We start from the raw sequence: 26701 nt of genomic DNA, 5'->3' as shown, positions 1-26701 counted from the left end.
GCATTAGTATAGGCTTTCAAGCACATATGTGTATAATGAATTAACGTCTGGAATGGATTTTGGCTTCGACAGGAAATTGTATAATATTCTTCAACAGTTTAGTGACAACGCGCTTCCATGGAACAAGTTCTTGTGAGCAATTTAACGCGGAACACGTATTCCCGGTTTCACGGGAGTCTTCCAGACGTCGACCGTTGGAGAATTACCTGGAGAAACTGGAGCTGGAAGCGCTGGAAGAAAGCAAACAGGTTCTGGCTCCCATCTTCCAGTAAAGCTACTATTATATGAAGCAAGTGAAAGGGTATACTAACCGATTCTCCAGTTGAAATCTATGTAAGTGAATATTCCATTTTTTCTTTCTTCAGTTCTAAGAGCCAGTAAATTATATTATGCAAGGAAATGTTAGATGTAAGTGCAAAGCAAAGAATAAACGAAATGTTAAAAATTTTCGCTTGTCAGACTCTCCTAAAGTTCGTGATATTATTCACATGTAAGAAATAGCACCTTTCTGTTAATGGCAAACTATTACTGAATTTAAGAAGTTCTTTTTTCTATCAATTTCATATTTAATGTATTCATAAGGAGGTTATTAGAATTTTATTTTATTGCGGTACTTGAAATTAACATAAAAAATATTTGTAAACTTCTTTCGGCTCTGTGCATGCATACGTAATAAAATACAAAGATTTCAGGTCATAACTAATGACCACAATTTTTAATCTTTAAAATGGAATGAAATATTATTTTTTGAATTGCTGATGACTTGTTGACAAATAAGAGAAGTACAAATCAATATGAATTACAGAAAACTGAATTACTAGGGAAAAAATAACTTATATAGTATTTATTTATTTATTTACAGCAGAAAGTATACCAATAAAGTCACAAATTAGGACCTTTATGATCCTAAAATGAGATCCGCCCTTGACAAATAAGCCCGTCATGAGAGGAAACGATTCAGTTTAACTTTTATTCATTAATTGATACATTTCATTTTTTTTGGGACCACGTTGAATGTGTATACACGGTAAAACATGATACGCATAATCTGAATTTCATATTATTAAAGGACCTCTCTCAAGTAGCAATCATAGATTCACAATTACCATATTCGAAATAATGATTAATCTAATGCAGGCTGTGTTTACACTCTAAAAAAAATCGAAATAGTTAGAGTAAGAATTTGACCCTCCTAGTTGACAGATCTATCACTATAAATTTTAATGTTTTGCCATAACACACTCTAAAATTACCGATTTCTTTAACGGTGGAATGTCTTATAAAATAAACATAGAACTAAACAAGAAAATGTGAGTTTTCTTTGTTGAATTGATATTTTTATTTTAAGTCAAAACACTATTAATTGCTACCAGTTGTTGTCATTTAAAAATACGTGGAGATAGATTTCATGACAACATGTGAAGTTTATATTACTCCAATAACGTTATTATATAATTTCTATTTCAAGAGTCTAGTTTCAGGTTCCTGACATGACTGCATATACACTATGCAAAAAACTCATATGATTAATCACAATTCAGATGTTTCTTTCTTAATATACAGGTGTTTTAGTGGGAAATTCATCTATTCTTTTTCAGAGGGTACTGATGAAATTATTTATAATAATGCAGTAAGTTCACCTGATGTTATATAATACAGTAATTAAGATGCAGAAGTTTATTAATAGTTATTTTTTTTTAAAAAAAAGTGAACTGTAATATCAATAACACAGTATCGCTGGAAAAATTGACAGTAATGCTGGAAATTGGCCTTATTTTTAAACTAATGATATACCTTGGTTGAGATTATTTACAATTGTTATTAATAATTCCCCTTAGAATAGACAACAGGAGAGCCGACAATGCTGTAAATTAAACTTATTCTTATAGTTCATTTATTAATATTTGTCTACTATCATGATTAATTATTTTCTTATGAACAGATAACGTTAACAATTCAGAAAGAATACCAGCCGTAACGCAGTATGATTTACAAAGTATAGCAACTGCTGTCAATGACTATGATTACCTTATGAGCAAATAGCAGTAATGCCATTAATACAGAAACATACAGTATTTCACAGATAATGAAGTAAACATATTCTTTGTTTTATTAGTGAGACATTATGGATTTAAATTTTATTAGAAAAAATTATGACTAATGATTACTAATTTCTTCTTTTATGAATAGGCAGCAGTACTGCCCAACACGTAGAAATAATGCCATAAATTTACGTAAATTTCTATAGTATACTGATTGAGATTATAGGTGATTTTATAAGCACATTATTTGCGGCAAATGTCAATAACGTGAGAGCTTTTTATAATGTAGTGATCGTTATTATTGCTGTTGATTACTAATGTGCTTTTATTGAACAATAAACAGGAATGTTTTTACCATGGATAAATTCGTAAAATAAAGCTGTACAATTTACCTGATTGTTTCAGAGTGTAGTGAATTGTATATTGAATGATTATATATAATTAATTTTCTTTTTTTGTACAGATAATGGAAATGGCAATAATAAAGCAAAAATTTGGCTGATAATGCAGTGAAATTTATCTCAAACGTTTAGAATATTGTAATAATAGAGACGATAAATAATTTATGACAATTTGTTTGAGCTACACTAGTAGCAATTTCCAACTATTGTGCCATAAAATACATGAATAAAATATATGAATGATCAAATGTAGTGATAGAAATAATTGATTCTTATTATTTATTAGTAATAGAAACAACACAGGGAAAATTCTGGTGATAATGAGGTAAAACTTAACTTCTTTTTTGACTATAGGATCTGAAACGATTCGAATGTGTTTATTTGTTAATTATTTTTTCTTAATCTACAGCCGTAACGATGTTGTCACAGAGAGAATTCCGGTAATAATGTAGTAAAACATTTTTTACTTTAAATATTGTAGTGATTAAAATGATTTATGATTTTTGTTAACCAGTTTTTATTTACGGACAGCAGTGACGGCAATATCGGAGGGAGAATATCGATGATAACACCTTAAAATCCATTAGTAATTTATGTAATTTATGAGTGTAGTAATTTAGAAGATTGTTACTAATTGGTGCTCAGGTTCTTTCAGATGCATAGTAGTAACTCGATGAGGTACGACCATACAGCCGTAAATTCACCTGATACGTATTCATAAATGATTACAATGTGTTTATTTGCTAATTGTTTTTGTACCCACAGTAGTAACGATGCTGTCACAGAGAGAATTCCGGCGATAACGTAGTAAAATATTTTTGACTTTATATATTGTAGTGATTAAAATTATTTATGATTTTTGATAAACCAGTTTTTATTTACAGACAGCAGTGACGTAATATCACAGGAAGAATACCGATGATAATACTGTAAAATTTATCAATAATTTATGAGCGTAGTAATTAAGTAGATGGTTACTAATTACATTTTTTAGTGCTTTGGTTGTTTCAGATGCATAACAGTAACGCGATAATGCATTTTAAAAAAGCTGACCATACTGCCGTAAATTAATCTGATATTTTTATTGTAAATTAATGACTGAGATTATTGGTGACGATTATTAATTACTAAAGTAAGCAGTAATGAGAATGCAGAAGCAGTTCTGGCAATAATGATGTAAAATTTACCAGACCCTTATAGATCATTATGCTGAGAATATTGATGGTAATTGTCTAACAGTTTCTTTTGAATAGATAGTAAGGGCGATGCAGTATAAGTTTCGATGATAATATCTAAAATATGCATTAATTTAATTGAGAGTAATGAATTATTGTTGACCCAAAAACAGCAGAAATGGCAATTCACATTGAATATTTCGGCGATAATACCATAAAATTAATCTGACTTTTTAAAGTTATGGTGATTGTAATTTTTTGTGATGATTATTTTTTTTTCATTTTGCAAATACACCAGTAACGGAAACACATAACATAATTGCAGTGATGATTTCCTAAATTAATCTGAGCATTTTTGAGTTGTGATTCTTAATACCAAAGATTTTACCACAAACGTAGAAAAATGCTTATTTGATTATTAAAAAAGGTTATCATCTTTTTGCTATAATATTCCGAAAACTTTTGGGTAAAATATTATTTCTACGTAGAATTCAAGAGGATTTTATATGCATGGAAATGAGACTCAGCTCTAACTGTTACCAAATGTTCAAAATACTAAATGGTACATTAAAAAAAAAAAATGTCTGTTTTGCTAAACTCACCATATTTAATGTAAATCACATTTATATATGTTTCTAGAAGGTGTGAATTGTCTTTTTCAAAACCATTCTCAGTAACCATTGGAAATATTATTAAAGTAATTGATTTGCGTTTATCTGGAATTTAGAGTCGCATGTCATTTGCTGTTGAAAAAAGCTTCCTTTTGAGGGAATAAAATGAATAGACAAATATTTGGAACTTTAGTCAAATGCACAATTCTACTGCGAGTAGCATCTATTTGTTCACAGTACAATTGGAAGTTAGTTATTTAAGGAATGTGGATAGTTGTTAATGCAAATTTAGAATATTCTTGATCTATATTTGAATATAGGTGCAAGAAATGAAATATTCAATTTACTAAATAGTTTCTGTCGATGAAATAAATATGACTAAAAGATCTGTCCATTATCAAATACTCTCCCTGAATTGATACACTATAAACTGTGAAATATAAAAGGAATGTAGGAAATAATTTAATAAAATTTCAAACAGTGTTTAGATTAATTCGTATAATCGCACATAAAATTGCATAACATTATTTAAAAAAAATGCCGAAGAATAAACTAAAGTACCTTTGACGTTATTTGGAATCGCTTTTACGGGATGATTAGCGTCACACTATGAGGTTGACTAACACGTAAATCGAGCCATTAGTATGACGGTAACCACAAGTAATAACGAGTCTAAATACAGCCTATTGTATCTAGCTTCCATCTAAACTACTCAAATTTGTTGTAAAATATGTGAGCGTATCGGTCATTATGCTTCGAACACAATGACTTGTATGAAATTATGTGACATCTTATATGTGAAAATAATTATTTGTTATCCATAAGTTAATAATATAATGTAGTTTGTAAATACAACTGCTACAAGGAAATAAGTAATGAGAATACACCAAATTTCACGATATTTGTAAGACAAAACATTACGTACGATTGATTACTAATTCAGCAGGATGAGCTTAACATTACCTTGGGTTCGGTATATGGAGTAGTGCCGCAATGGTCAATCTAAGCATTAATACGCATGCAAAGGACTGTAAATAAACTAAAGTAACCACTGGCGTGGCAGAACTTTGTAAGCCTGAGCCTCTCCAACGCCATCTGCTACCGGCGGACAGAACTAAGCCCAGTCTAGTGACGAACACGAGGTCAGAGCCCTGCGTCATCTGTCTCTAACTGGCGTATCAGATGCTTTCTGGACCTAGTGGCCGTGACGTATTTTATTCGACTCCCCAGTTTGCCTCATGACGCTGTGTGGACGTCGAAGTGAACAGTAAGTATGTAGGCTAAGTGTACTACGCTTCTTTGATGACATAAAGAGGATACTATTTTCGAACGATGTCACATGGTCGGTCTTTTCATACTAAGAAATGATGAGCGTACAATGCACTTCGTTGCCACGACAATGCATGTGTAGAAGTAATGTACAGAAATGATTCTTACGCAAAGATGGTCTGGCAGTCAACCACTCAATTTGAATATTTTATTGGATAACAGACAACTTTCTTCCATGGGCACAGTTCTCTATTGTGTTAGCTTGACGCTGGAAATGGTTGCAGACGTAGAATTGTCTGTTTGACAATCTGACGGCATATGCTGAACGCTCGACTGTGTTTATCGATGATTTTGATTAACTCAGAACCAAAATTTCCGTAAGCTAGAATTGTCACCGGAATATCGTTCTAGGTGTGCTGATTTGTTGTGCCTTTGTAACATGTAATCTCGTTTGCTGTGTATTGAGAACAATCTTCTGAACTGCAACTAACCGGGAAAGTACTAGAGGCCAAGGTTATTACATAACTTCTCAGGATAATTCCTGGTCTTAGGTATCTTAGGCTTTCTTCAGGATATGATATCAAACCACCTCTGGCTTAAGCGGTCACCTGACATGTTACCCCGCGAACAGTGTGGAATTTGTTTGGTCACTACTTTGTAAGTCACTATTCGTCATGTAGACAGTATCGATACCATGTCGACCCATCGAACAATGGGTTTGCAGTTCTTTAGGACTTTATTCTATTGGTACATTTTTTTTAAATAGTAGTGAAATTTGTAATAAAGTGACTTGTTATAAGGAAAAGAACGTAATGTAAGGATTCAGTAAAATCTAAACAAAGTATTTGTTCATGATAGTTAAATGTAATAAAGCGAAATAAGGTAAACTTGTATAAACTTCGATGGACCATTTTATGACTAAACAATATTGAATTAGAATGGTGAACTCCTACTACGAAGTAAAACCTCTGCAAAATAGCTTAACGAAGACTTCACTGACAAGCTGCAAAGGTATTGAAAACAGTCTCTCCGTGTAAATCAAGTCAGCTAATTCCGAATCTAAAGTCATTTTTTCTGGATAGTTATTTTTGTTCTTAAAACACTAGAGATCTTCTAAGAAAGATTCCTGGCAGTGACAATGATATAAAGAATAATATGTAGTTTGATAAAGCATGCCAGTGGACTCTAAAATTGAAGTCCATTGGTCGACAGCATTTTTTTTAAAGTATAACATAAACGATAGATAAAGCGAACGTAAAAGAAAATAAATCATAGAATTCACTGATAGATCATGATATTGAAAAGGATTTAGTAGGACGAAGATACAGATTCCCAATCTAATGTCAATATTCTGATTACTCTTTTTACTCTGGAGACGTATTGAAATATGTTCTAGAAACATTTCTTTTAACGACAGTGATAAATAAAACACTAAATACAGTATGACAAATCTAGAATGTTAACTACAAGTAAGGTGGTCATTCGTCAACAACTTTCTCCTTGTCGAGTTACAGAACGTTACAGACGTCATAACGAACAGAAATAATAAATGCAAAATTGTCTGTTTTCCTAAGAAGCACACAATTATATATATATATATATATATATATATATATATATATATATATATATATATACGAAAGTTGTGATTGTATTTTGAACGGGTCTCAAATCGAATTATATCCTCTTTCATATTCCTTAGTGCCAGTGGTTATATAGTGCTAAAAATTGTGGATTTCCCATGAAAAACGAATTCATTTAAAATATATATGTATGAATTAATACAACGATTTTATTCAAACTATATTCACATAACTCAATTCAACGGTATTATTTAACATTATTTAATTTACGTTTCAGTATATATTTGAATAAAACCATGTAATTTGAAGTTCTTTTATATGTAAATTATTGTATGCTTATGATTTTCAGTATGATTGTCTGCGATCATCAAGGTAAAATTATTAGTGCTTTAATTGGAAATGGTTACTGTAATAAATGTTAGCGGTTACATTTACAGTTAATTAATTTAAAAAGTAATTAATGTAAAATCAGAACGTATGGAATCTGGGTATATACAGATTACATTTTGTAAAATTTGAATGGAACATTGCTTTATTGTAAGTATGTTGAATTCATTTTTTCGAACTCTGCACTAAACTGATTTTCAAAGAAGTTAGTTGTGTTTTGTTTTGTATGATTTTCTTCAAATTTTTCCGCCGTACAAAGTATTACCGTAGATTAAGTAAAATATAAAAAATCATGAACAACACGTCATATTTAAATTAACACATTGCATTCTTTAAAATAATTTTAATCATATTAGATTTTTTAACATTGATCAAAGCTATTGACAATATTTAAATTTATTAAAACGTAGGGCATTGTTCTTCTTTAGCATATATAAGTGAATAAAATGTTATGAGTGAAGGTAAGTTCCAATTAGTAGTTTTCGAGATAATCGACGAAAAGTATTTTCTGTGGAGCTAAAACTATGCATTTGCAATATATTGTGAGAAAATATTGGTGAATTTGAGGATATGTTCATAATGTATGATGATGTATGAACATTGTGTATATTATCTGATGAGTATGTATTTCCAATATCAAAAAGAAGTACATACAGATAGATTACTTAACCGATAAGTTATTATTTATCAAAAGCTAATATGAATTTTCAATCAAATGAAATTTAGATTGTGTTTAATATATCGTCAAACACTCAGACTAAATTTCTAACAAAATCTAGCAAACAAGAATCTACTTTTAAAAAAAATTATAACGAGCTATCCTATAATAATAGTAAAGTTGTTTAAGGAGACATTTTAAATTGTATCATTTCAGGATGTTTTCTATGTACGAAGTGTGAAATGGAAATATGGCTTTATTTGTTTACGATTCTACATACAAAGCAAAACGTTTTTATGATAAACGCTCTTAAAAATTAGCTGAATCTAGTTAAAATTGTGATATTCTATCGACATTTTGCTACCAATACTGTTTATTTATTTATTTCGGATAAAACAACAGGCAAATGCCTAATTACAGTTTTCCATTATTGTATGTTAATACACTTTAAAATACACATATAATAACATAACAATATGACCTCAATCCTATCGTAATACACTCTAAAATGCATATATAATAAAATAATAATATGAAAGCAAAATATACTTTAAAATACAGAGCACGATATACAGGATACAGCAAATTTATGTAGAATGAAAATTTTGTTTACAACTAAATGTATCTATAACTGGGTGTTCTTGTGACATCTTATTATACAATATACACATTTTTCTGACAAGCGATACATCTAATGCATAAGTCCTTTGCGCTCAGAGATGGAATATGTCATTATGGGATTTCGTTGCTCTATGTGGGACGCGAATTTTTATTTCTGATAACAAATATTCTGAATCTATTGCACCATGAATTTTTTATGTAAGAAAGATAATATGAAATGACTTCTTCTGCTTTCAAGAGATTGTAATGAATATTTGTTTCGAAGACCTTCGTAGTTCTCAAATTCTGAATATATACCTGTTTCTTTATATATCAAAAAGGGTGCAAATTTATTTTGAATATTTTCGATTTTATTTATATATTTCTTACTATTAGAACCCCATATTCCACCTTAGACTGTACATAGGCAGTGTATGTTTTGAGAGCATTAGTATTAGAAAACAATCACCTCCTAATCTCATAACAAAGCCAAGATTCCTAAAGGCCTCACCAGCTAACTGTTGACATAAATATCGAATGATAGGTTAGGATGCAGAATGACTCAAAGAACAGTAACAAAATCCACTCTCTCATTTGGAGTTTGATTAATAGTATACACATTGCGTACATAGTTTATTTTCTTGGTGTATGATACTACTTTAGATTTTCTAATATTTAGTAGCAATTTGTTTGATTCACATCATTGGGAAATAGCATTAATGTCATTTTGAAAAGAAATTGCGTCTAATTCCGTGGAGATACTGCGATAGGTTTTTAGATCGTCAGCAAACAATAGTTTGTGGGAAGATGTTATTACAGGTGGTAAATCGTTAACAAATAGTATAAATAACAGAGGTCCTAAGTTCGATCCCTGAGGCACACCAGAGTCTACGACATATTCCTTAGTTAGAATATTCTTGTATCGAATGCGATGTTTCCGTTGGCAAAGATAGGAGTTGTTGAAGATTTTGTGAAAAATTGAATGCCACAAGTTTGCTGAGGAGTATATCTTGATTAATTACGTCGAACGCCTTGGAGAAATCTGTATAAATTACATCTAATTGTTCCTTTTCATCAATTTTATTAGCTATGAAATGTGAGAGTTCTGAGAGATTGGTTATAGTTGATCTCTTTGGCATGAAAATATGTTGAAAGGTATATATTATTGACCGTACATATGAATAAATTTTTTCGTACATAATAATTTTAAATACCTTAGATGGGGGAGATAGTAAGGTAGTATGCCAGAAAACCAAAAGCATAAAATGTTTAAAAACAAATGTACAAATTACAGAAGCTTCTTTTTTTCTTCTGATTCTTTTATCACAGTTAAGATTGTTGGGTAGGAAAATAAATAAACAGGCAGACCTTACAGTATAAATAGTAAAATAGTACACTCATATTCTTGTAAACTTTTTTGTAAATGATAGTTATTTACAAAATGAAATGGTAGAGTAGAATAAATAAGAACATGTACAAATAAAAGTAAATTTTTAAAGAATAAATAAAGGATGTGTTAGACAATCTAAATAGATCATTTGAATCCAAAATATACTTTTACTGTGCTTTAATTCAAAGGCAGGCAGTCGTTGTAAGATTTTAAGACTGACATAATCTCGGTTCGTAAAGGCATATATATTCTTCTGAACCAAGAATGGCAAGTTTTGGAATTATATATTTCAAATAAAATTTCAAAAACTAATGCGATACATTTTAGATGGAGGGCCTCTTTGAGACATTATTTCTTATTCAATGTTAGAAATGCCGCTATTGAAGTTAAAAAAGATATTTTGAATTTGAAAATGAGTGTATTTTATTAGCATGTGTTTACTACAAATTTTCAATATTTAGGAATTGTGTAAATAATCAATACAATTTTTAATATTCATTATAATTATTATTAATCAGTATTTTGCGAGAGATTCAATCTTTTTAAATACAAATATTCAATCTATTGTTGGAACGTTTATCGCTACAATGAATTAATACAAATTTAGAATAATTTTGTATATATACTATAAAATAACATTTAATAATATTGAAATAAACAAATTCTGTGCTGACTGCTTTCAGCTGTTTTAAATTGATGTAATTTACTTTTGCCTTGTTTACTAGAATTTTATATTTTATTTGAAGTTTAACTAGAAGTCAATAAGAAAATTTAAAAAATATGCAGTCCTAAATGTCATACAAATCTGAGTTTTGAAATTTTCAACTCAGAAAGTGGTGACTAAAGTGTCATTTTATTTGTGCAAAGATGTAACATGTGATTCCAACTTTAATAACTTAACCAAATGTATTATTTGATGATAATTTTTAAAATATCAATTTGTTTATACAAGGATTTTTGTTTTGCAGAGTAATTAATTACATATGACACTTAAAATTCACAACATACTTTTACATAATCAATCACAAACTTGTCAATGACGTTGGGAATCTCTTTGGTCGATGACGTGGGTGACCCGGGTTTGATTCTCGGCATGTGGTTTGGATTCCATGTTAAATTGTAGATCCATGTTTCATATAACCGCGCTGTTAAAAAGGATGCTAACGAGAAAAAATCGAACTTTTTCATAAATATATATAAATAATAATTTGCCGCTTAATGATTACATATTTTTCTCTAACAAAACTTCAGCCTAGGCCAAGTATTTTAAGAAACAATATGTATTATTGTTTTACAGAAATCTTACATGATGTTCATACAAATATTTTACAAATAAATTTAATGAGCTAAGACATATCAGTTTACTTCAAAATAAACTGCTGTCGTTCAAAATAAATTCCAATTAGTAATATTCAAACAACATCAAAGTTTTTCTCATCACCCTCATTGTTTGTTGAATGTAACATTATAAGTAAATGTAACTGTCATTACAATTTTCATGTTTCTGCTTATAGAAATATTATATATATATATATATATATATATATATATATATATATATATATATATATATATATATATATATATATATATATATATTCTCCTTCAAAACAAAAACTGTTTTAGAAAGTTTTAGAAAACTGTTTTCTGAAGGTTCAACTTCATACGTTAGAATATATGCAAATGGAATAACGGAAGTTCCACCTCTTGTTTAATGTCAAATTCAATTTCGAACTCTTGTTCATATTTTATTAATAACCTTATCACATATTTCTTAGTTATTGTGATATTTCTTGTAGGCTATAAAAATTAATTTAAGAAACTTTTACATATAATTATTATATTTGAAGTAAGAGGAAAACACATGTTTAAATTTTGGTATGTTCATCTTACACGAACTAATTTGAAGAAGATAAAACTTATTTCTTAGATTTGATATTAATAATTGCTAGATTTTATGTTTCCGATAGGAAACAGATTCTTAACTGAAAACGATATTATCATATATATTTTAATTTAAAATATTTAAAGCATTTACTGTACAGGAAGGCTGGAGTTAACGCAAATATTAGAAAATTTAAAACAATTTATAAGGAATGGAAAGTTGATTTTCTTAACAGATATCCTTAACAGATGATAAGAAAGGCATTGTGTAAAGTAAATCTTATTTGAGGAAATAATATATTGATATAGGAAACATGAGTTTTGTAACAAGATTTTATTCGTAATGTGTAAACATATTTTCATACTGTTAATGACTATGTGTTGATTACCACTTTTTGTTTAGTGGTATTATCTATTGCATCCTATTTTACATTAACACGCGTACTTAATTTAATTAATCATTAGTTCTTAGCATTCCAAGAAAGGTACAAATATTATCATGATAAATGCTGAACAGATAATTTGATCAATACATGCAGGTATTAGTCTCCTTTGTTACTTCCTTCAGTAGATTAGGGTAAAGCAAATCGTACAATTATTATTAAGCAGTTAGGTAATAAATGGGAACTCACTTGTTCTGTTAAATTTACGTTTTACATTCAAAATCAGTTATATTCAAATTGTAATAAAAATTAAAGTGATACAAACCGCCTTCAGTTTTTTAATTGCTTTTGTCAATAAGGTCTGACTTAACAAGTAAGATAATTAATTGTTCGTTGGCCCTCGTCACTGCCAATTTCGATTAAAACATATTTCATTGTGCGGAAAATAGAAAAAATTTATGTTCTTTTAAGTAAAAATATTATAAACATATGATTATTTATTAAGTGAAATGGAGATAAAGGTACGTAAAAATACTATTAAATAAGTTACGAAACAGTTCTGAGAAATAATGCATTGATATATTTGAGTTTTATTACAACTATGATTATTTTTGATTGGTGCCGCAGTATACACTTTAGCCGTGTAGTTCACTTATATCGTTAGACTTACTAGTTAGGCCTAACGATATATAAACTTTTCCATGTATATAACCTCCTACCAAAATGTAAATACGAATGTGTACTTTAATACAATCTATAATTTCAATTAAAAGCTGATAAACTAAAAACATATATTTATAAAATATAGAGAAATGGACAAATACCTAACATATCCCGCAAAACCTATATAATCTGAATTTTAAAAAAAACAATATAATACAATATTCTTTTTATCTTATTATAACCATATTTTCACTTTGCCATGCGTAGGTACTTGTTACAGCACTTATTTCCCAACATCTTCCCTGGGTGTCCGCAAATAGAGTTAGCTCCTATCTTTCCTCGGATCTTCTTCAATAGCCTTTTTGTACTTCTCATCCAATCTTTGAGACCGGAAATCTGTTCGCTGACATATCTTTCTTCTTCTAAAACAGTTCTACATACTAATGCTTCAGAGCTCCACATTTGTAGAGGATTTTTGATTGTTCAGCTACCATCCTTGGCTCCATTTGATCGAACTAAACTTTACATATGCATTTTTCCTCGCTTGATCATACCTGGGAGTCGTCAATCTTTCCCAAAACTACGAAATTGTTACAACTATGATTATTTTTGATGGATGCTGCAGTATTCACTTAAGCCGTATAGTTCACTTATAACGTTAGGCTTACTAGTTAGGCCTAACGACATATAAATTTTCCCATATATATAACGCCCTACCAAAATATAAATACGAATGTATACTTTAATGCAATCTATAATTTCAATTAAAAGCTGATATAAACTAAACATATTTATAAAATATAGAAGAATGAATAAATACTTACTAAATCTCAGCAAAAACTATATAATCTGACTTTTTAAAAAATCCATGTAAAATAAAAAAAATCCACAGTATTCTTTTATCTCTTTTAGACATATTTTCACTTATTACAGCACTTGTTTTCTTACATTAATAAATATATTTTCAATCCTGAATCTATAATTTGAGTCATGTAGAATATATAGCATGCTTTACTACTAATGGACACTTATGTTAAAGAAATATTTAGAAATTTTGAATTTTGACAAATTTGGTGATAAATTGTGAAACTTCAATTTACATTCTTAATCGAAATGAATATTTATTCTACAAATAGATATTATGTTAATGCTCTAAATTCACTTAGACTATATTTCTATGCAACTTGTCATTAAATGAACATTGTATAAAGTATTTCTTAAGGCTTATATTCTAATATTCTAATTTAGAACCTTTACGTTAAAACGAAAGTGACAAGCTCAAACTCTGTTACCATTTAGAAAATAAATAATATGCATTTCAATAGCGTATTTAATTTTTGATATTTAAGTATTATAGTACTTTGATTTACATACACACACACACACACACACACACACATATATATATATATATATATATATATATATATATATATATATATATATATATATATATATATATATATCCGCAAATTATACGTTTATTGTATTTCAAATGCAAACTCAGTTAATGGTTTTATAAGAAGGTTGAATATTCCCTATCAGTTATCTTGTTTGTTTTATAGTAGCTGATATATTGTCTTATGATGTCCCTTAGAATGCACCCAACAAATAATTTATCCCTTCAAATATACTCTCAAAAGAAATTATTTATAAATATTGATTTTGTTTTAATTACATATTTATTTATAAAATATGAACGAAGTGATGTAAGATAATACGAAAAAATAGAAATAAAGTCTCACATCACTAAACACCATTCATGGATTTCTCGAAGGTAAAATCCTTATTTTGTAGTCTGTAGTGAAACGAATTCTGTATTTGAGAAATATGAGCAAATATCGCAGGAAATTTTTTTGGTAAAGTAGTCTGAAAAATTTCATAATACTAGTAACAGTCTACCTTTTAAGAAATTTACTTTAGGGATGCATAATACCATTAAATATGTTCACAAATTAATAGTGTTTTGGTTGCATAATGAAAATTGAGATAACTTTTGAGTAATTTGGTAGCTTTGATTTTCATTTTTGAGCGCTTATTTTGTGTTTTAGTTTTTTAAACAAGCATGGAAATTTCCCTAGAAATTTTAAGTTTAAAAGTTTGTTACAATTTTAAGAATTGACAACTGTGTGTCTAAAAATAACACTAATGGGTGGGCAGACGGACGCATATTAAAATCTTTTACCGAGAATCTATTTTTTACTATTACTAATTATCTTTATTCCTACGACTACTCTAAAATAAGAAAAATAGTTTAACCAAAAGTTTAACGAGTTTGACATTCTTTGCTGTTTCTACATGAAGAAGACCTGAGGAAATAAAAAATGGTTACATGAGGAATAAAATGAATGCGGAACCGTTCTTGCCCAAAATAATCGTATGGCAAGATAGCCCCTCACTTTAGAAAATTGAAAATATGATTTGTTTTGTTTGTACCCTGATAGTTTTCGAGAAACAGGGGATGACATTTAGAGCAGGGGCTATCTTGGCGCCAAGATAGCCCCCCGCCAGTATCACAGCACAAAAAATTGAAATACACCATTCGAAAGCAAATCGTTTGTACCGTTTGTACCGATAAAAGATTCGTTTGTACCCTGATAGTTTTCGAGAAATAAAGGATGACATTTGGGGCGGGGAGCTATCTTGGCTCCAAATTAGTCCCCCGTGTCACAGCACAAAAAATTGAAATACACCATTCGAAAGGAAATCCTTTGTACCGTTTGTACCGAAAAATGTTTCGTTTGTACCCTGATAGTTCTCGAGAAAGAGGGAGTGGCATTTGGGGGGCTATCTTGTATGCAAGATAGGCCCCGTAATGTGTACTTTTTCCATGCCCATGAATAAGTATTATGTGTTTATTCATGTGAATTTACGTGTATTTAGAACTCTGGTTGTACATATCCAAATAAAAAAAATCGGAAATAACTCAACGTTAGAATTGAATCGGCGAGTGGGAAAACAGTATGAGTTCAAAATAAGCCATTTTGAGGTAAAGGCAAAAATAACACTAAAGATGTAGAACTACAAGTTGTAATGAAGAGCAGTACAATTTGCAAGACCTCGCACGTTATAGCAGATTGCTATAATGTCGACTGTACATTTGTGGCATTAACAAACGAAAGTTCTTTTTCTCAAATATCTCAAAATGCGTTTTGTGGACTAGTTGTAATTAAATTTTCTCTATTTGTGCCCTTTTCCGTAAATAAACACCGTAAAAAGAATAACAAAGTGTGTACAAATTCAGAAAGAAGCTGGATTTACAGAAATAATCTTAAAGAAAGAAAAATAAAAAAAAGAAATATTTACTCACCTAAACTGCTTCCTTCTACGTTTCAGTTTTTCACCAACGGAGGAAATTAAATGTTTATACTTGTGACATTAACGGCTTGAGAAGCTTGCCGCTTTCATAGACAATACCCGAAAGCAAGTAGACCGTTGCTGAATAATACGTATTTACTTACGGAAAAGGCCACAAATAGAGAAAATTTAATTGAATCGGTGAATGGAAAAACACAACTAGTCCACAAAACGCATTTTGAGATATTTGAGAAAAGGAACTTTCGTTTGTTAATGCAACAAATGTACAGTCGACATTATAGCGTTCTGCTATAACGTGCGAGGTCTTGCAAATTGTACCGTACTGCTCTTCATTACAACTTGTAGTTCTACATCTTTAGTGTTATTTTTTCTTTTACCTAAAAATGGCTTATTTTGAACTCACACTGTTTTACCACTCGCCGATTCAATTCTAACGTTATTTCCGAAAAATTCTTGTTTTTTATTTGGATATGCACAACCAGAATTATAAATACACATAAATTCATATGAATAAACACATAATACTTATTAATGGGCATGGAAAAAGTACACATTATGGGGCCTATCTTGCATACAAGATAGCCCCCCAAATGTCATCCCCTCTTTCTCGAAAACTATCAGGGTACAAATAAAACTTTTTTCGGTACAAACGGTACAAAGGATTTCCTTTCGAATGGTGTATTTCGATTTTTTGTGTTGTGATAAGGGGGGGCTATCTTGGCGCCAAGATAGCCCCCCAGTTGACCTCTCAAGTAACCCTATAAGGAAAATGGTACAAACGAAAATATTTTCGGTACAAACGGTACAAACGTAGTACAAACGAATGACCTAGTCATTGTTTCAATTTTCTAAAGTGGGGGAGGGGGCTATCTTGCCAGACATCCAAAGTAATCCAATTTAGTAGGAAATATTTATTATTAGTGGCAATGTGCAATTGTGGACGCAACCTTCTTATACTCTATTTCTAACTTTCTTAAAATTTCTTCTCAGAAAAAGTCAAAATAAAGACAGGAATCTAATTACATATTTTGCAATTTAAAGTAATTGTAGTGATTACTGTATTTAAATACTGTAGTGATTGCTGTAGCATTCAATTTTCAGCAAACTGTATTTAAGTGTCACAAACGCGACGTTTTTGTGAATGTGTAATTTCCACTTTTGTTAGTAAACTGCGACTTAATCATAGTCGGATAGTAACAGCAAGAAAACAATTAGAAATAGTAGCAGAAGTTAGAAATCTATGAAGTTCAAGACTCGCAAACTACCTGAACAGCATCATGCTGGTTTGTGTTTAATCAACAAAGGTGCAAAAATAAATAAATAAATGAAATTTAAATACAAAAATTATTGTCATTTCTAAAATAAACTTTTGATAAATTAATAATTCTTAAAATATGCATTCTAAAAACGTATTGAGTCTTTTGTACACAAAATGGTGCGAATGTCCTAAATTTCAAAGTATGTCATTCGTAGTGGATCAAACAAAACATTATTTGACAGCTAATAATAGAAGTGAAAAATGTGGTAGAACTCTTGTATAGCCTAACAAGATATTAGACTGAAAGATTTAATTTCATTTTGAGGTTTTGATCTTATTCTGTGTTTGCAATACAATTTCTTATGAGTTAGATAATCATATCGTAAAGTTTTTCATCCTGCAATATTTTCATTTTGCAACCTATTGACATGTTCATTTGTAAAGTTTTGAAGTCAATGCTCGCAGATCTTTGGATTCAATGTCCTTCCTGACTTACGCGGTGGGCCAGTATTAGAGCGTTCAATTCTGATGGGTCCTGATTTGAATCCGACCAATGTGAATTTGTTATATATTGTGTCCAATGGCTTTCTCATGTTTTCCCGTTTCGACCCACATTTTCATTCCAAAAATTAGTTCATAATCGTTCAATGTAACCATTGTCTTCTTTAATCCACAAGACATAATCATGGGAAGTACAACTACATATATTATTTCATTTCCACTTTCAGAGACCTTCCGCTTGTTGGCCTTTCTTTGAATAGTTTAGGAAATATTGTATGTGTGGTATTTATATCAATTCATTGGATAGAATTATGTTTCAGTAGATTTTTATTGACGATGCAACAAAGATAAGATGTGGTTAAATGGGATAATTAATAATATTATCATTTCGATTAGAGAGTACTTTTTATATGGATATTAGTGCACAACATTTATTTCGTATATTACCATACATTTTATTGTTGGTGATAAACTTGAATATCATCTTGAACAGAAGAATCTCGCTATTTCCTAAAACTTGTTTACTTGCCTTTTTTCTGCCGATTAAAGCCCTGTTGAAAACGCAACTGAAAATGTGAAATTAGCACCCGAGACTACTTGCACAGGATGTTTATGTGATAACCATGCAATTTATTTGTCAACCTATGACCTTCCAGTTTCAATAATGCCAATAGTGTACAAACTTTATAAAATAGTTAATGCTGCATTCAAGCTATATGTATAATAGCATTTAATGTGTATTATTTCATTAAAGATTGGACATTGCAAATTGCTATTGTACTATACATAATTATGAATATTGTTTGCTTGTACTGTACAAAGTCCATCATACAGAACGAACAGGAACATTAAATCATTGATTAACAAAGATTGTGAGTCATCGCAATTCTTTATTAAAATTTATTAAATTTAACCAAAATTCATAGTATTAATTTATATATATTAATTTTGTAAATACCGACAATGAATTCGATTATGATACGCAGATATGACTCACACGCAGGCATTTAAATTCTAAACTGTAGGCAGAGCTTACAAAAATGCGTAATCTTATTTAAATTTGTGCTTAAGTGTTTCTCTTTTCATTCAGCATACTATAATATGTTTCAAAATATAAACAACACATCATATTAGCATCTATGGAAAGCACATTAATCAAAAATAACTGTCGTTTACTTGTCAAGCATTATCCACTTTCATGACAGATGACGCTCTTAGTATGGATAATATTTTTCCTTCATAAAAAATTTTAAGAGAATATCTTTGTTATTTCCTTGAAAGAGGTCTGTGGAAGATAATTTTATTCTAGAAAGGGAATCCCTCTCAGAAAGATGCTTCTCTTATCATTTTCATTTATATTTGTATTTACATTTTATTCTAATTCTCTTTAATATTGCAATAAATAGAAAATGGTACTAAATATTTACAATAATATAATGTGTTAGGTGTAATATAATGTGGCAATTTTACATGTATAAGTACTAGAATAAATTAAAGATACAGTATTGTTAGACAGTGACATCTATCACTTTAGTATTTAGGAATTGAAACGGTATAAAATAGTAAATGTTTTCTAGAAGCATGTTTTTCGATAAGATCGTAAGGGAATTGTGTCACTCTTTGAGAGTTGCTTGACCATAAAAATCTTCTTAAACATTCTGTTTTGCCGTTTGCAAACATTTGTCTTTGTAAAATTTTAATTGGTAAGTTTGGTATTGTATAATGAGGGTACGGTAGTTTGGTAAAAGAACACTGATCTCTGGTCCTATGAATACCTTGGTTGGAACCCAGGCATATGAGTTTCTGGTGGGAAACACCACATCCGTGTATTTTCTCGCAATTCTCCCGTTTCGTCTCCCTTTCTCATTTCACCACTTTTTTTCAGAACTATTCATTTTCAATACATATAGCTAGTTGAAATGCCTATTCTTTGCACGCGGAAAATAGATTTATGGCAAATCATTTAATCCCATTAACCCTTAGAATATTTATTTTAATGAAAGTGTAATGACAATAATACAGAAATACTCTGCTTTTGGTACAAATGTTAAAAGTATACCATTCGCTCACACAATAAGCCTTTAATCAAACATATAAAACTCAGCTTGAAATGGGTACTAACTCTGTCCCAAAAGTTATTTGAAACAGATCAGACGATTTTCCAAAGTAGAAAATTATGAATTCAATATAAACCTAAGTCATTTTTGACATTTTATTTTTTTACTTTCCCCCCTTCTGCCGAATACCTTGGACTTAAAAATATTGGGAGCGTCATTATTCATTTCAGCGATCTTGAATACTATGGACTGTACGGTAAACTAATATCAGTCATTTTATGTTGTATTTACATATTACTCCTTCCAAATCCCACGTCTTGGTGTATCTTACTCCGTAGAATTTTTATTTTCAGATTGAAAGTTATATATCTACCATGTTTGGTTAAAATTGCTTCAGACGTTCCGGGAATTACGGGGTTGTCCTTGTATAAATTCCCAATCCAACTGAGATGCCCATTCATGTATAAACTTGGAATTAAATGTCATTTCGATTTTAACCTAATAGCTTGACGAACCCAATCTATAGATTCAATACTAATCTCAGCCATTTGAAACATTTTATTTTTCACCCCGTCTCAACTGCATGTCGATAGAGATTGGACTTGGACTTGAATTCTATTGGGAGTACAGTATAATTATTAAACTCAGCAACATCGAGAACTATAGATTTGACACTAATATCAGTCATTTTGTATTATTTATACATGTTAATTCCTTCTCACCACCCTGCGAGTGCAAATGAAGGTCAAATGTAGACTTAAATAGTATAGAGAATGTCGCCAAGCAACTTACAGATCCCGAAAACTATAGATTGATACTAATATCGATCGTATTTGATTACTTTTCCATGTCACCATTGACCCCAGGGGTACTAATGGAGGATGAGCTTGGATAAACCAGCATTGGAAACATTCATCTTAGCAACCCGAAGACTATGGAGTCTGCACTAATATCGGTCATTGTCTGTCATTTTATATCATCCTCTTCCAGTCTCCCTTGGTGTGCTAAGCGGTCTTACCCCTACTGGAGGCTGAATTCAAACTTAAAAATCATCAGAACTGTTATCGATCAGCTCACGGACCCCAAAAGTATGGATTCGACACTAACATAGATCATTTTCGATCATTTTTATATATATTCCCCCTTCATACTCTCCGTAGTTGATCTAGGTAAGTCAAACCCCAGTAGTACTCTTTTCCGGACTGCAAGTAATACGTATACTAAGTTTGTTTAAAAGTGCTTCACCCGTTCCAGAGTTATGCTGAAACATACACTTACACAAATATATATAAATATGTGTCTCCTTTAGCCTAAAGAGCATAATCGTGCAACGTAAAACTACTGTAGTGCTTTCAAATTATTTACGAATACGAAAGAATTTGCCAGTCTGGTTCTTTTATTCGTTTCAAAAATATTTTTGTATTACTGTTTTTTCTTTCCTTTAGAAGAAATTGGTTATATTTTTTCCGGTTATATTTTTGTCCTTAGCTGCTTTTTTTATGTTTCAATTATCATCTGTTTTATTATTATTATTATTATTATTATTATTATTATTATTATTATTATTATCTTTAGTAAATATGATATCCGTGATGTCATATGAAAATTCTATTAGCGTATTTCAATGCCAAGATAGGATGAGAGGATATTTACAAACCGATTATAGGGAATGAAAATCTGCAAAAGGAAAGTAACGACAACGGTGTTAGACTCTTGAACCTGATAACATACGAAAACGTTATCGTGAAGAGTACCAAATCGCCATATCGTGACGTTCATAAATATACTTGCACCTCGCCAGATGTAAAACACAGAATCAAATTGATCACATCTAAGTAGATAGAAGAAGACAGTCTAGCGGAACTGATATTCGGTCGCTTCGAGGAGCTGACTATGACACTGATCACTACCGAACCGAACAGAAGTAGAAATCTCTTGGAACAAGATACACAAACTCATTCTCCTTATCTGGAACAAAGAAGAATTGCCACTAGAGTGAAAAGAATCAATCATTGTTCTAATTCATAAGAAAGGTGACAAAACTAATTGTAATAATTATCGAGGCATTTCTCTTCTGTCAATACCCTATAAAATCCTCTTAAACATTCTATTACCAAGTTGGCTTAATATGCAGATGAAATTATTGGAGATTAGCAGTGCAAAATCGATCAACTATCGACTAGATATTAACCATTCGACAAATACTCAAAAAGAAATGGGAATACAATACCCCGGTACATAAATTGTTTATTGAGTTCAGAAGTGCCTACGACTCGGTTAGGAGGAAAGCATTGTACAATATTCTTACAGAATTTGGAATACCGAGAAAGCTAGTTAGATTGATTAAGATATGATTATATTAATCCTAAAGTAAAGTCCGAATAAGAAATTTCTTGTCTCCGAGTTTCACGTCGAGAATGAAACAAGGAGATACGTTGGCGTTATTATTAAACTTTGTTCTGGTGTACACTATAAGAAAATTCAAAGACAGCAAGCAAGGTCTAGAGCTGAATCGAATTCACCAGGTTATGACATATGCTGGTGTTGTAAATATAATAGGGAATGATAGCAAAACAATAGAAAGAAATGCAGACGTGTTATTAAACGCTTGCAGGGACGTGAGTTAAGAAGTAATTGCAAGGAAAACTAAATACATGGAAGTTCTTCGCGATCGTAATACTGCATAAAATTATCAAATAATACTTTCGACAAATTGGATACTTTCAAATATCTAGGATAAGTATTAACAGGCAAATCCATGAAGAAATTAAATGTCGATCAAAGGTAGGGATTTCGTGCTATTATTTAGTTCAAATTTTTTTGTCGTCGCGAATTCTGTCGAATTTCAAGCTTAAAATATATAAATCGATAATCATGTATGTTGTACTGTATTGTTGCAAAATATGGTCGCTTACACTGAGGAAAGGGCACAGATTGAAAGTATTTGAGAAAAAAGATTCTAAGTCAAATATTCGAGCCTAAGAGGAAGGAAGTTGGGAATTGCGGAAACTTCATAACCAGGAACTGCATAATGTATACAGTTTACCATACATTGTTAGGGTCATCAAGTCTAGGAGGCTCAGGTGGGCACATCATGTAGCCAGAATGGAAGAAAGTAGGAATAGTTTCAAAGCTTTTACTGAGTATCCAATCGCAAAACGTGCATTAGGAAGACGAGGACTCAGATGGGAGGACAATATTAAGATGGATGTCGCAGAAATAGAAATACAAAGTAGAAACTGGATCCAGTTGGCTAAGGATGGAAGTCCGTGGAGAGCTTTTGTGAACGTGGCATTGAACCTCCGGGTTCCATAGGTCATAAAGTTAGTTAGTTAATATATTATAGTGTTGCACATAATTCCTTCAACTGTTTGAAGAGAAATATCCATATATAAATTTATGATGTTAACCAATTAATCTTTCAATATATTGTTGGTTTTGATTCCTACTTTTGTTGTCACGAATTCACCAACCGTTTACAGATACAAAGTTGTTAAAAGTAATAGTTTTTTTATTTACATGAAAATGAATAAATGCTTTTACTTTATACGTAAGTATGTTCCTCCAACATAACCTATTAGTCACTTTCCAATAAGGAAGAATAATGATCTGTAAAGAGGTGCAGCGGAAATAGTTCTTGAAATGTTCTGTGTGCTCTTTCTCACTTTATGTCACTACCTGTTTCACTGAAAACGTTAATAAAAATAAAGATCTTGAGCAACCTCTGTGTCTCTGTTTAAAAACATTAAACACGTCCTAATGTGAGACGAAAAATTGGACTGCTGATAATGTATATATATATATATATATATATATATATATATATATATATATATATATATATATATATATATAAAGTTAGAAGTGAATACTTGAAATCATATTGGCAGTATTGGCAAATATCAAAAGACACCCTTCGAGGGCCATGTTAAAATTTCAGTTTTACTTTAGAAGGGATTTTCCGGCAAAAACTGAAAACGATATATGTGTAACTAAATCCTAGTATCCAGTAAGTTGGGTTTCATTTGTGAAATAGGCCTATAAGTTTCTTTTTGTACTTTTTTAGTTTGTTTCTGCGAGGTCGTAATATTACTAATGTAGTCTTGACACAAAAACACTATCAATAAATTACCACCAATAAATATTCTATCATTAAGAATATTTGACGCTATGAATGGGAGAAGAATCCAACCCGTTTCAGTAATATTTTAAGCAGACATAAATATCGTTATAAAACAGTAGTAAATCCCGTAATACAACTTAATTGTAGACTAAATTATAGAGAAGGACAACCTATTCTGTGTAAGATGATCTTGCATGGCAATCTGCATGACTATGAGAGCATGCGATGATTGTTACGTTGTTGTAAAAAAATAATATAATATAATGTAGAAGTTAGTTCTAGTGTTGTGCAGGGGCGGACTGGGAAACCTTGGTCCACCCGGCTTAACTGTAGAATTGGCCCACTATCAAATTTTATGGTAGTAGTTTCAATTGGAGCAAGAAAGTGTTTTTTGAAACTAAGTTAGGAACTATTTTTTCACCCTGAAATTTATTTTTACATTTCTGCGACAACGTATATATTTGAAACACCTTCTTAATAGCTAAGAAAATTTTATGGTTCGAAAGGAACTTAAACAAGAATTCGGAATTTTAAAAATCTATAGGCATATTTCGAAGAGAACTGCATCAATATTTATACTTGATCGATATCGCTGCTGTTACGATCTTTAACACACTTTTATTGCAATGTGCCACTACAATTTGAGATCGCTAGCGACACCTAGACACCTAAATTTGAAACAAAATTGTGATTAATTTGAAAATAATATATAACAAAATCATAATCTTCAATAACATGTCTCCCCCCTTTTTAAGCTATGTCGCTCTTTTAATATAATCAAAATTTACCTACATTACAATTGTTGTAATAGGCTATATCTTCAATTTTTCAGTGGTATATAAACACAACACAACTGTACATTAAGTTTACTTCAGTTAATATATTTTTGGGGATCAAAAGATCCAATATATTTCAACCAAAAGTTTTCTTGTACGCTTCATATCTGTAGAACTACATATAGTGTAGCCAAACCCAAACTATCAATTAACTCACAAGAAACAGATATTGAACGTGTCATCTGGACACCCCAACCAAACGTAGTCCATTCGATAAATATAACAAATATATGTTCATTCACAAAAATTTAGGTCCCATGGACAACGGAGTAAGCCCCGGGTCCCATTATTTCTGTTAGTATAAAGGAAATCATAGGCTCGCAGAGAAATAGCTATTGCATCAACACTGCTCATTGGAAAGCCATGGTTTATAGTTCATTCTCTTCAATATGAAAAAGCTTTCCAGAGGTGCTATGTATTGGGCCCCATAAAGTACTTAAACAGGGAAAATTGGCAGAGCGTCGCAAAAATTCCCTCAAGAAATCCCTCCCATCAACCTTGGATCCCTCTGGAGTGACCCCGGGAAAAAGCACACAATCCAAATGTATCCCAAAAATACAAGTAGGGGATAAGAAATGACTCTACCAAGTTTTGTGTTGGTAAACAAGATATGTTTGAAGGGAAAGCGTGTATTGGTATACAAGATTTTTCCTCATATTTATTCCGTTTATCAATACAAAACTTGGTATACACATTTCGTTGGATTGCGTGCTTTTACCCGGGGCCATCCTGAGGGATTCAAAGTTGATGGGAGGGATTTCCAGAGGGCATTTTCCCGACCCCAATACATAGCACCTCTTGAAATCTTGTTTCATGCTGAAGAAAATGAACTTTTAAATCATAACTTTCCAATGAACAGTGTTGATGCAATAGCTATTTCATTGCAAGTCTACCGTTTTCTTTATGCTAACAGGGTTAATGAGCAACAGGGACATACTCCGTTGTCGATGGCATCTTTTTTTTGTGCATGAATATATCTTTGTTTTATTTATCTTATGACTACTTTTGATTCGGATGCCCGGATGACACGTCCATGTCCGTTCCTTGTCACTATGATACGCTTATTCAATAGAAAATACGAAAGCTCGATTTAGGGCAGTTCAAAAATTTTGTGGCCCTTGATCCATGATCCGATATATTTCGCTTAATGAGAAAACATAATGTACGCTTTATATTTGGAGAACTACGTGTAGTGTAACGAAACCCAAATTTTCACTTAACTCAGTATGATGTGCTTATTCCGTAGAAAATACGAAGATACGTAGAAACTCGATTTCGGGGACGTTCAAAAATTTTGTGGTCCCTGACCCAAAAACAAATTATTGGCCAAGATCGCAATCTTTTGATGCGATTTTTGATCATTCCTAAAATTTTTTATTGGCGTTTCCTTCGTTGGTAATTTTATATGCGTATGTAGTTATTTTAAATAACATCCTAACTCCTTTGAAGTACGCGTAATTTCTTCTATAATATGCAATCAAATTTAGATTATCTTTCAACATAAAAGAGGAGGAAATCCTGTAATAAGTTGTGCCCAAGAGTACATATAAACGATCACTGAT

General features: G+C 30.9%; 2 long non-coding RNA genes across 7 annotated transcripts in view; one reads left to right on the top strand and one right to left on the bottom strand.

Moving 5' to 3' along the window:
• The window catches only part of LOC145664342 (uncharacterized), a 361655-nt gene that overhangs the window by 254522 nt on the left and 80432 nt on the right, over positions 1–26701 (top strand). Inside the window, exon 1 of one of the 5 annotated variants that reach the window (XR_014127408.1) lies at positions 59–333. The exons of 2 other annotated variants lie outside the window; for them this stretch is intronic. This is a non-coding gene — a long non-coding RNA (uncharacterized LOC145664342). Of the gene's footprint in view, positions 1–58; positions 334–384; positions 409–5387; positions 5497–26701 lie in introns of those variants that run through there. 2 more of the 5 variants (XR_014127405.1, XR_014127409.1) reach the window with 2 other exon arrangements.
• The window catches only part of LOC145664340 (uncharacterized), a 513034-nt gene that overhangs the window by 433364 nt on the left and 52969 nt on the right, over positions 1–26701 (bottom strand). The window lies entirely within an intron of this gene.

The sequence above is a fragment of the Thermobia domestica genome, chromosome 11, assembly GCF_964235325.1.
Source record: "Thermobia domestica chromosome 11, izTheDome1.hap1.1, whole genome shotgun sequence".
Taxonomy (NCBI): domain Eukaryota; kingdom Metazoa; phylum Arthropoda; class Insecta; order Zygentoma; family Lepismatidae; genus Thermobia; species Thermobia domestica.
This window is presented reverse-complemented; position numbering and strand designations above follow the sequence as displayed.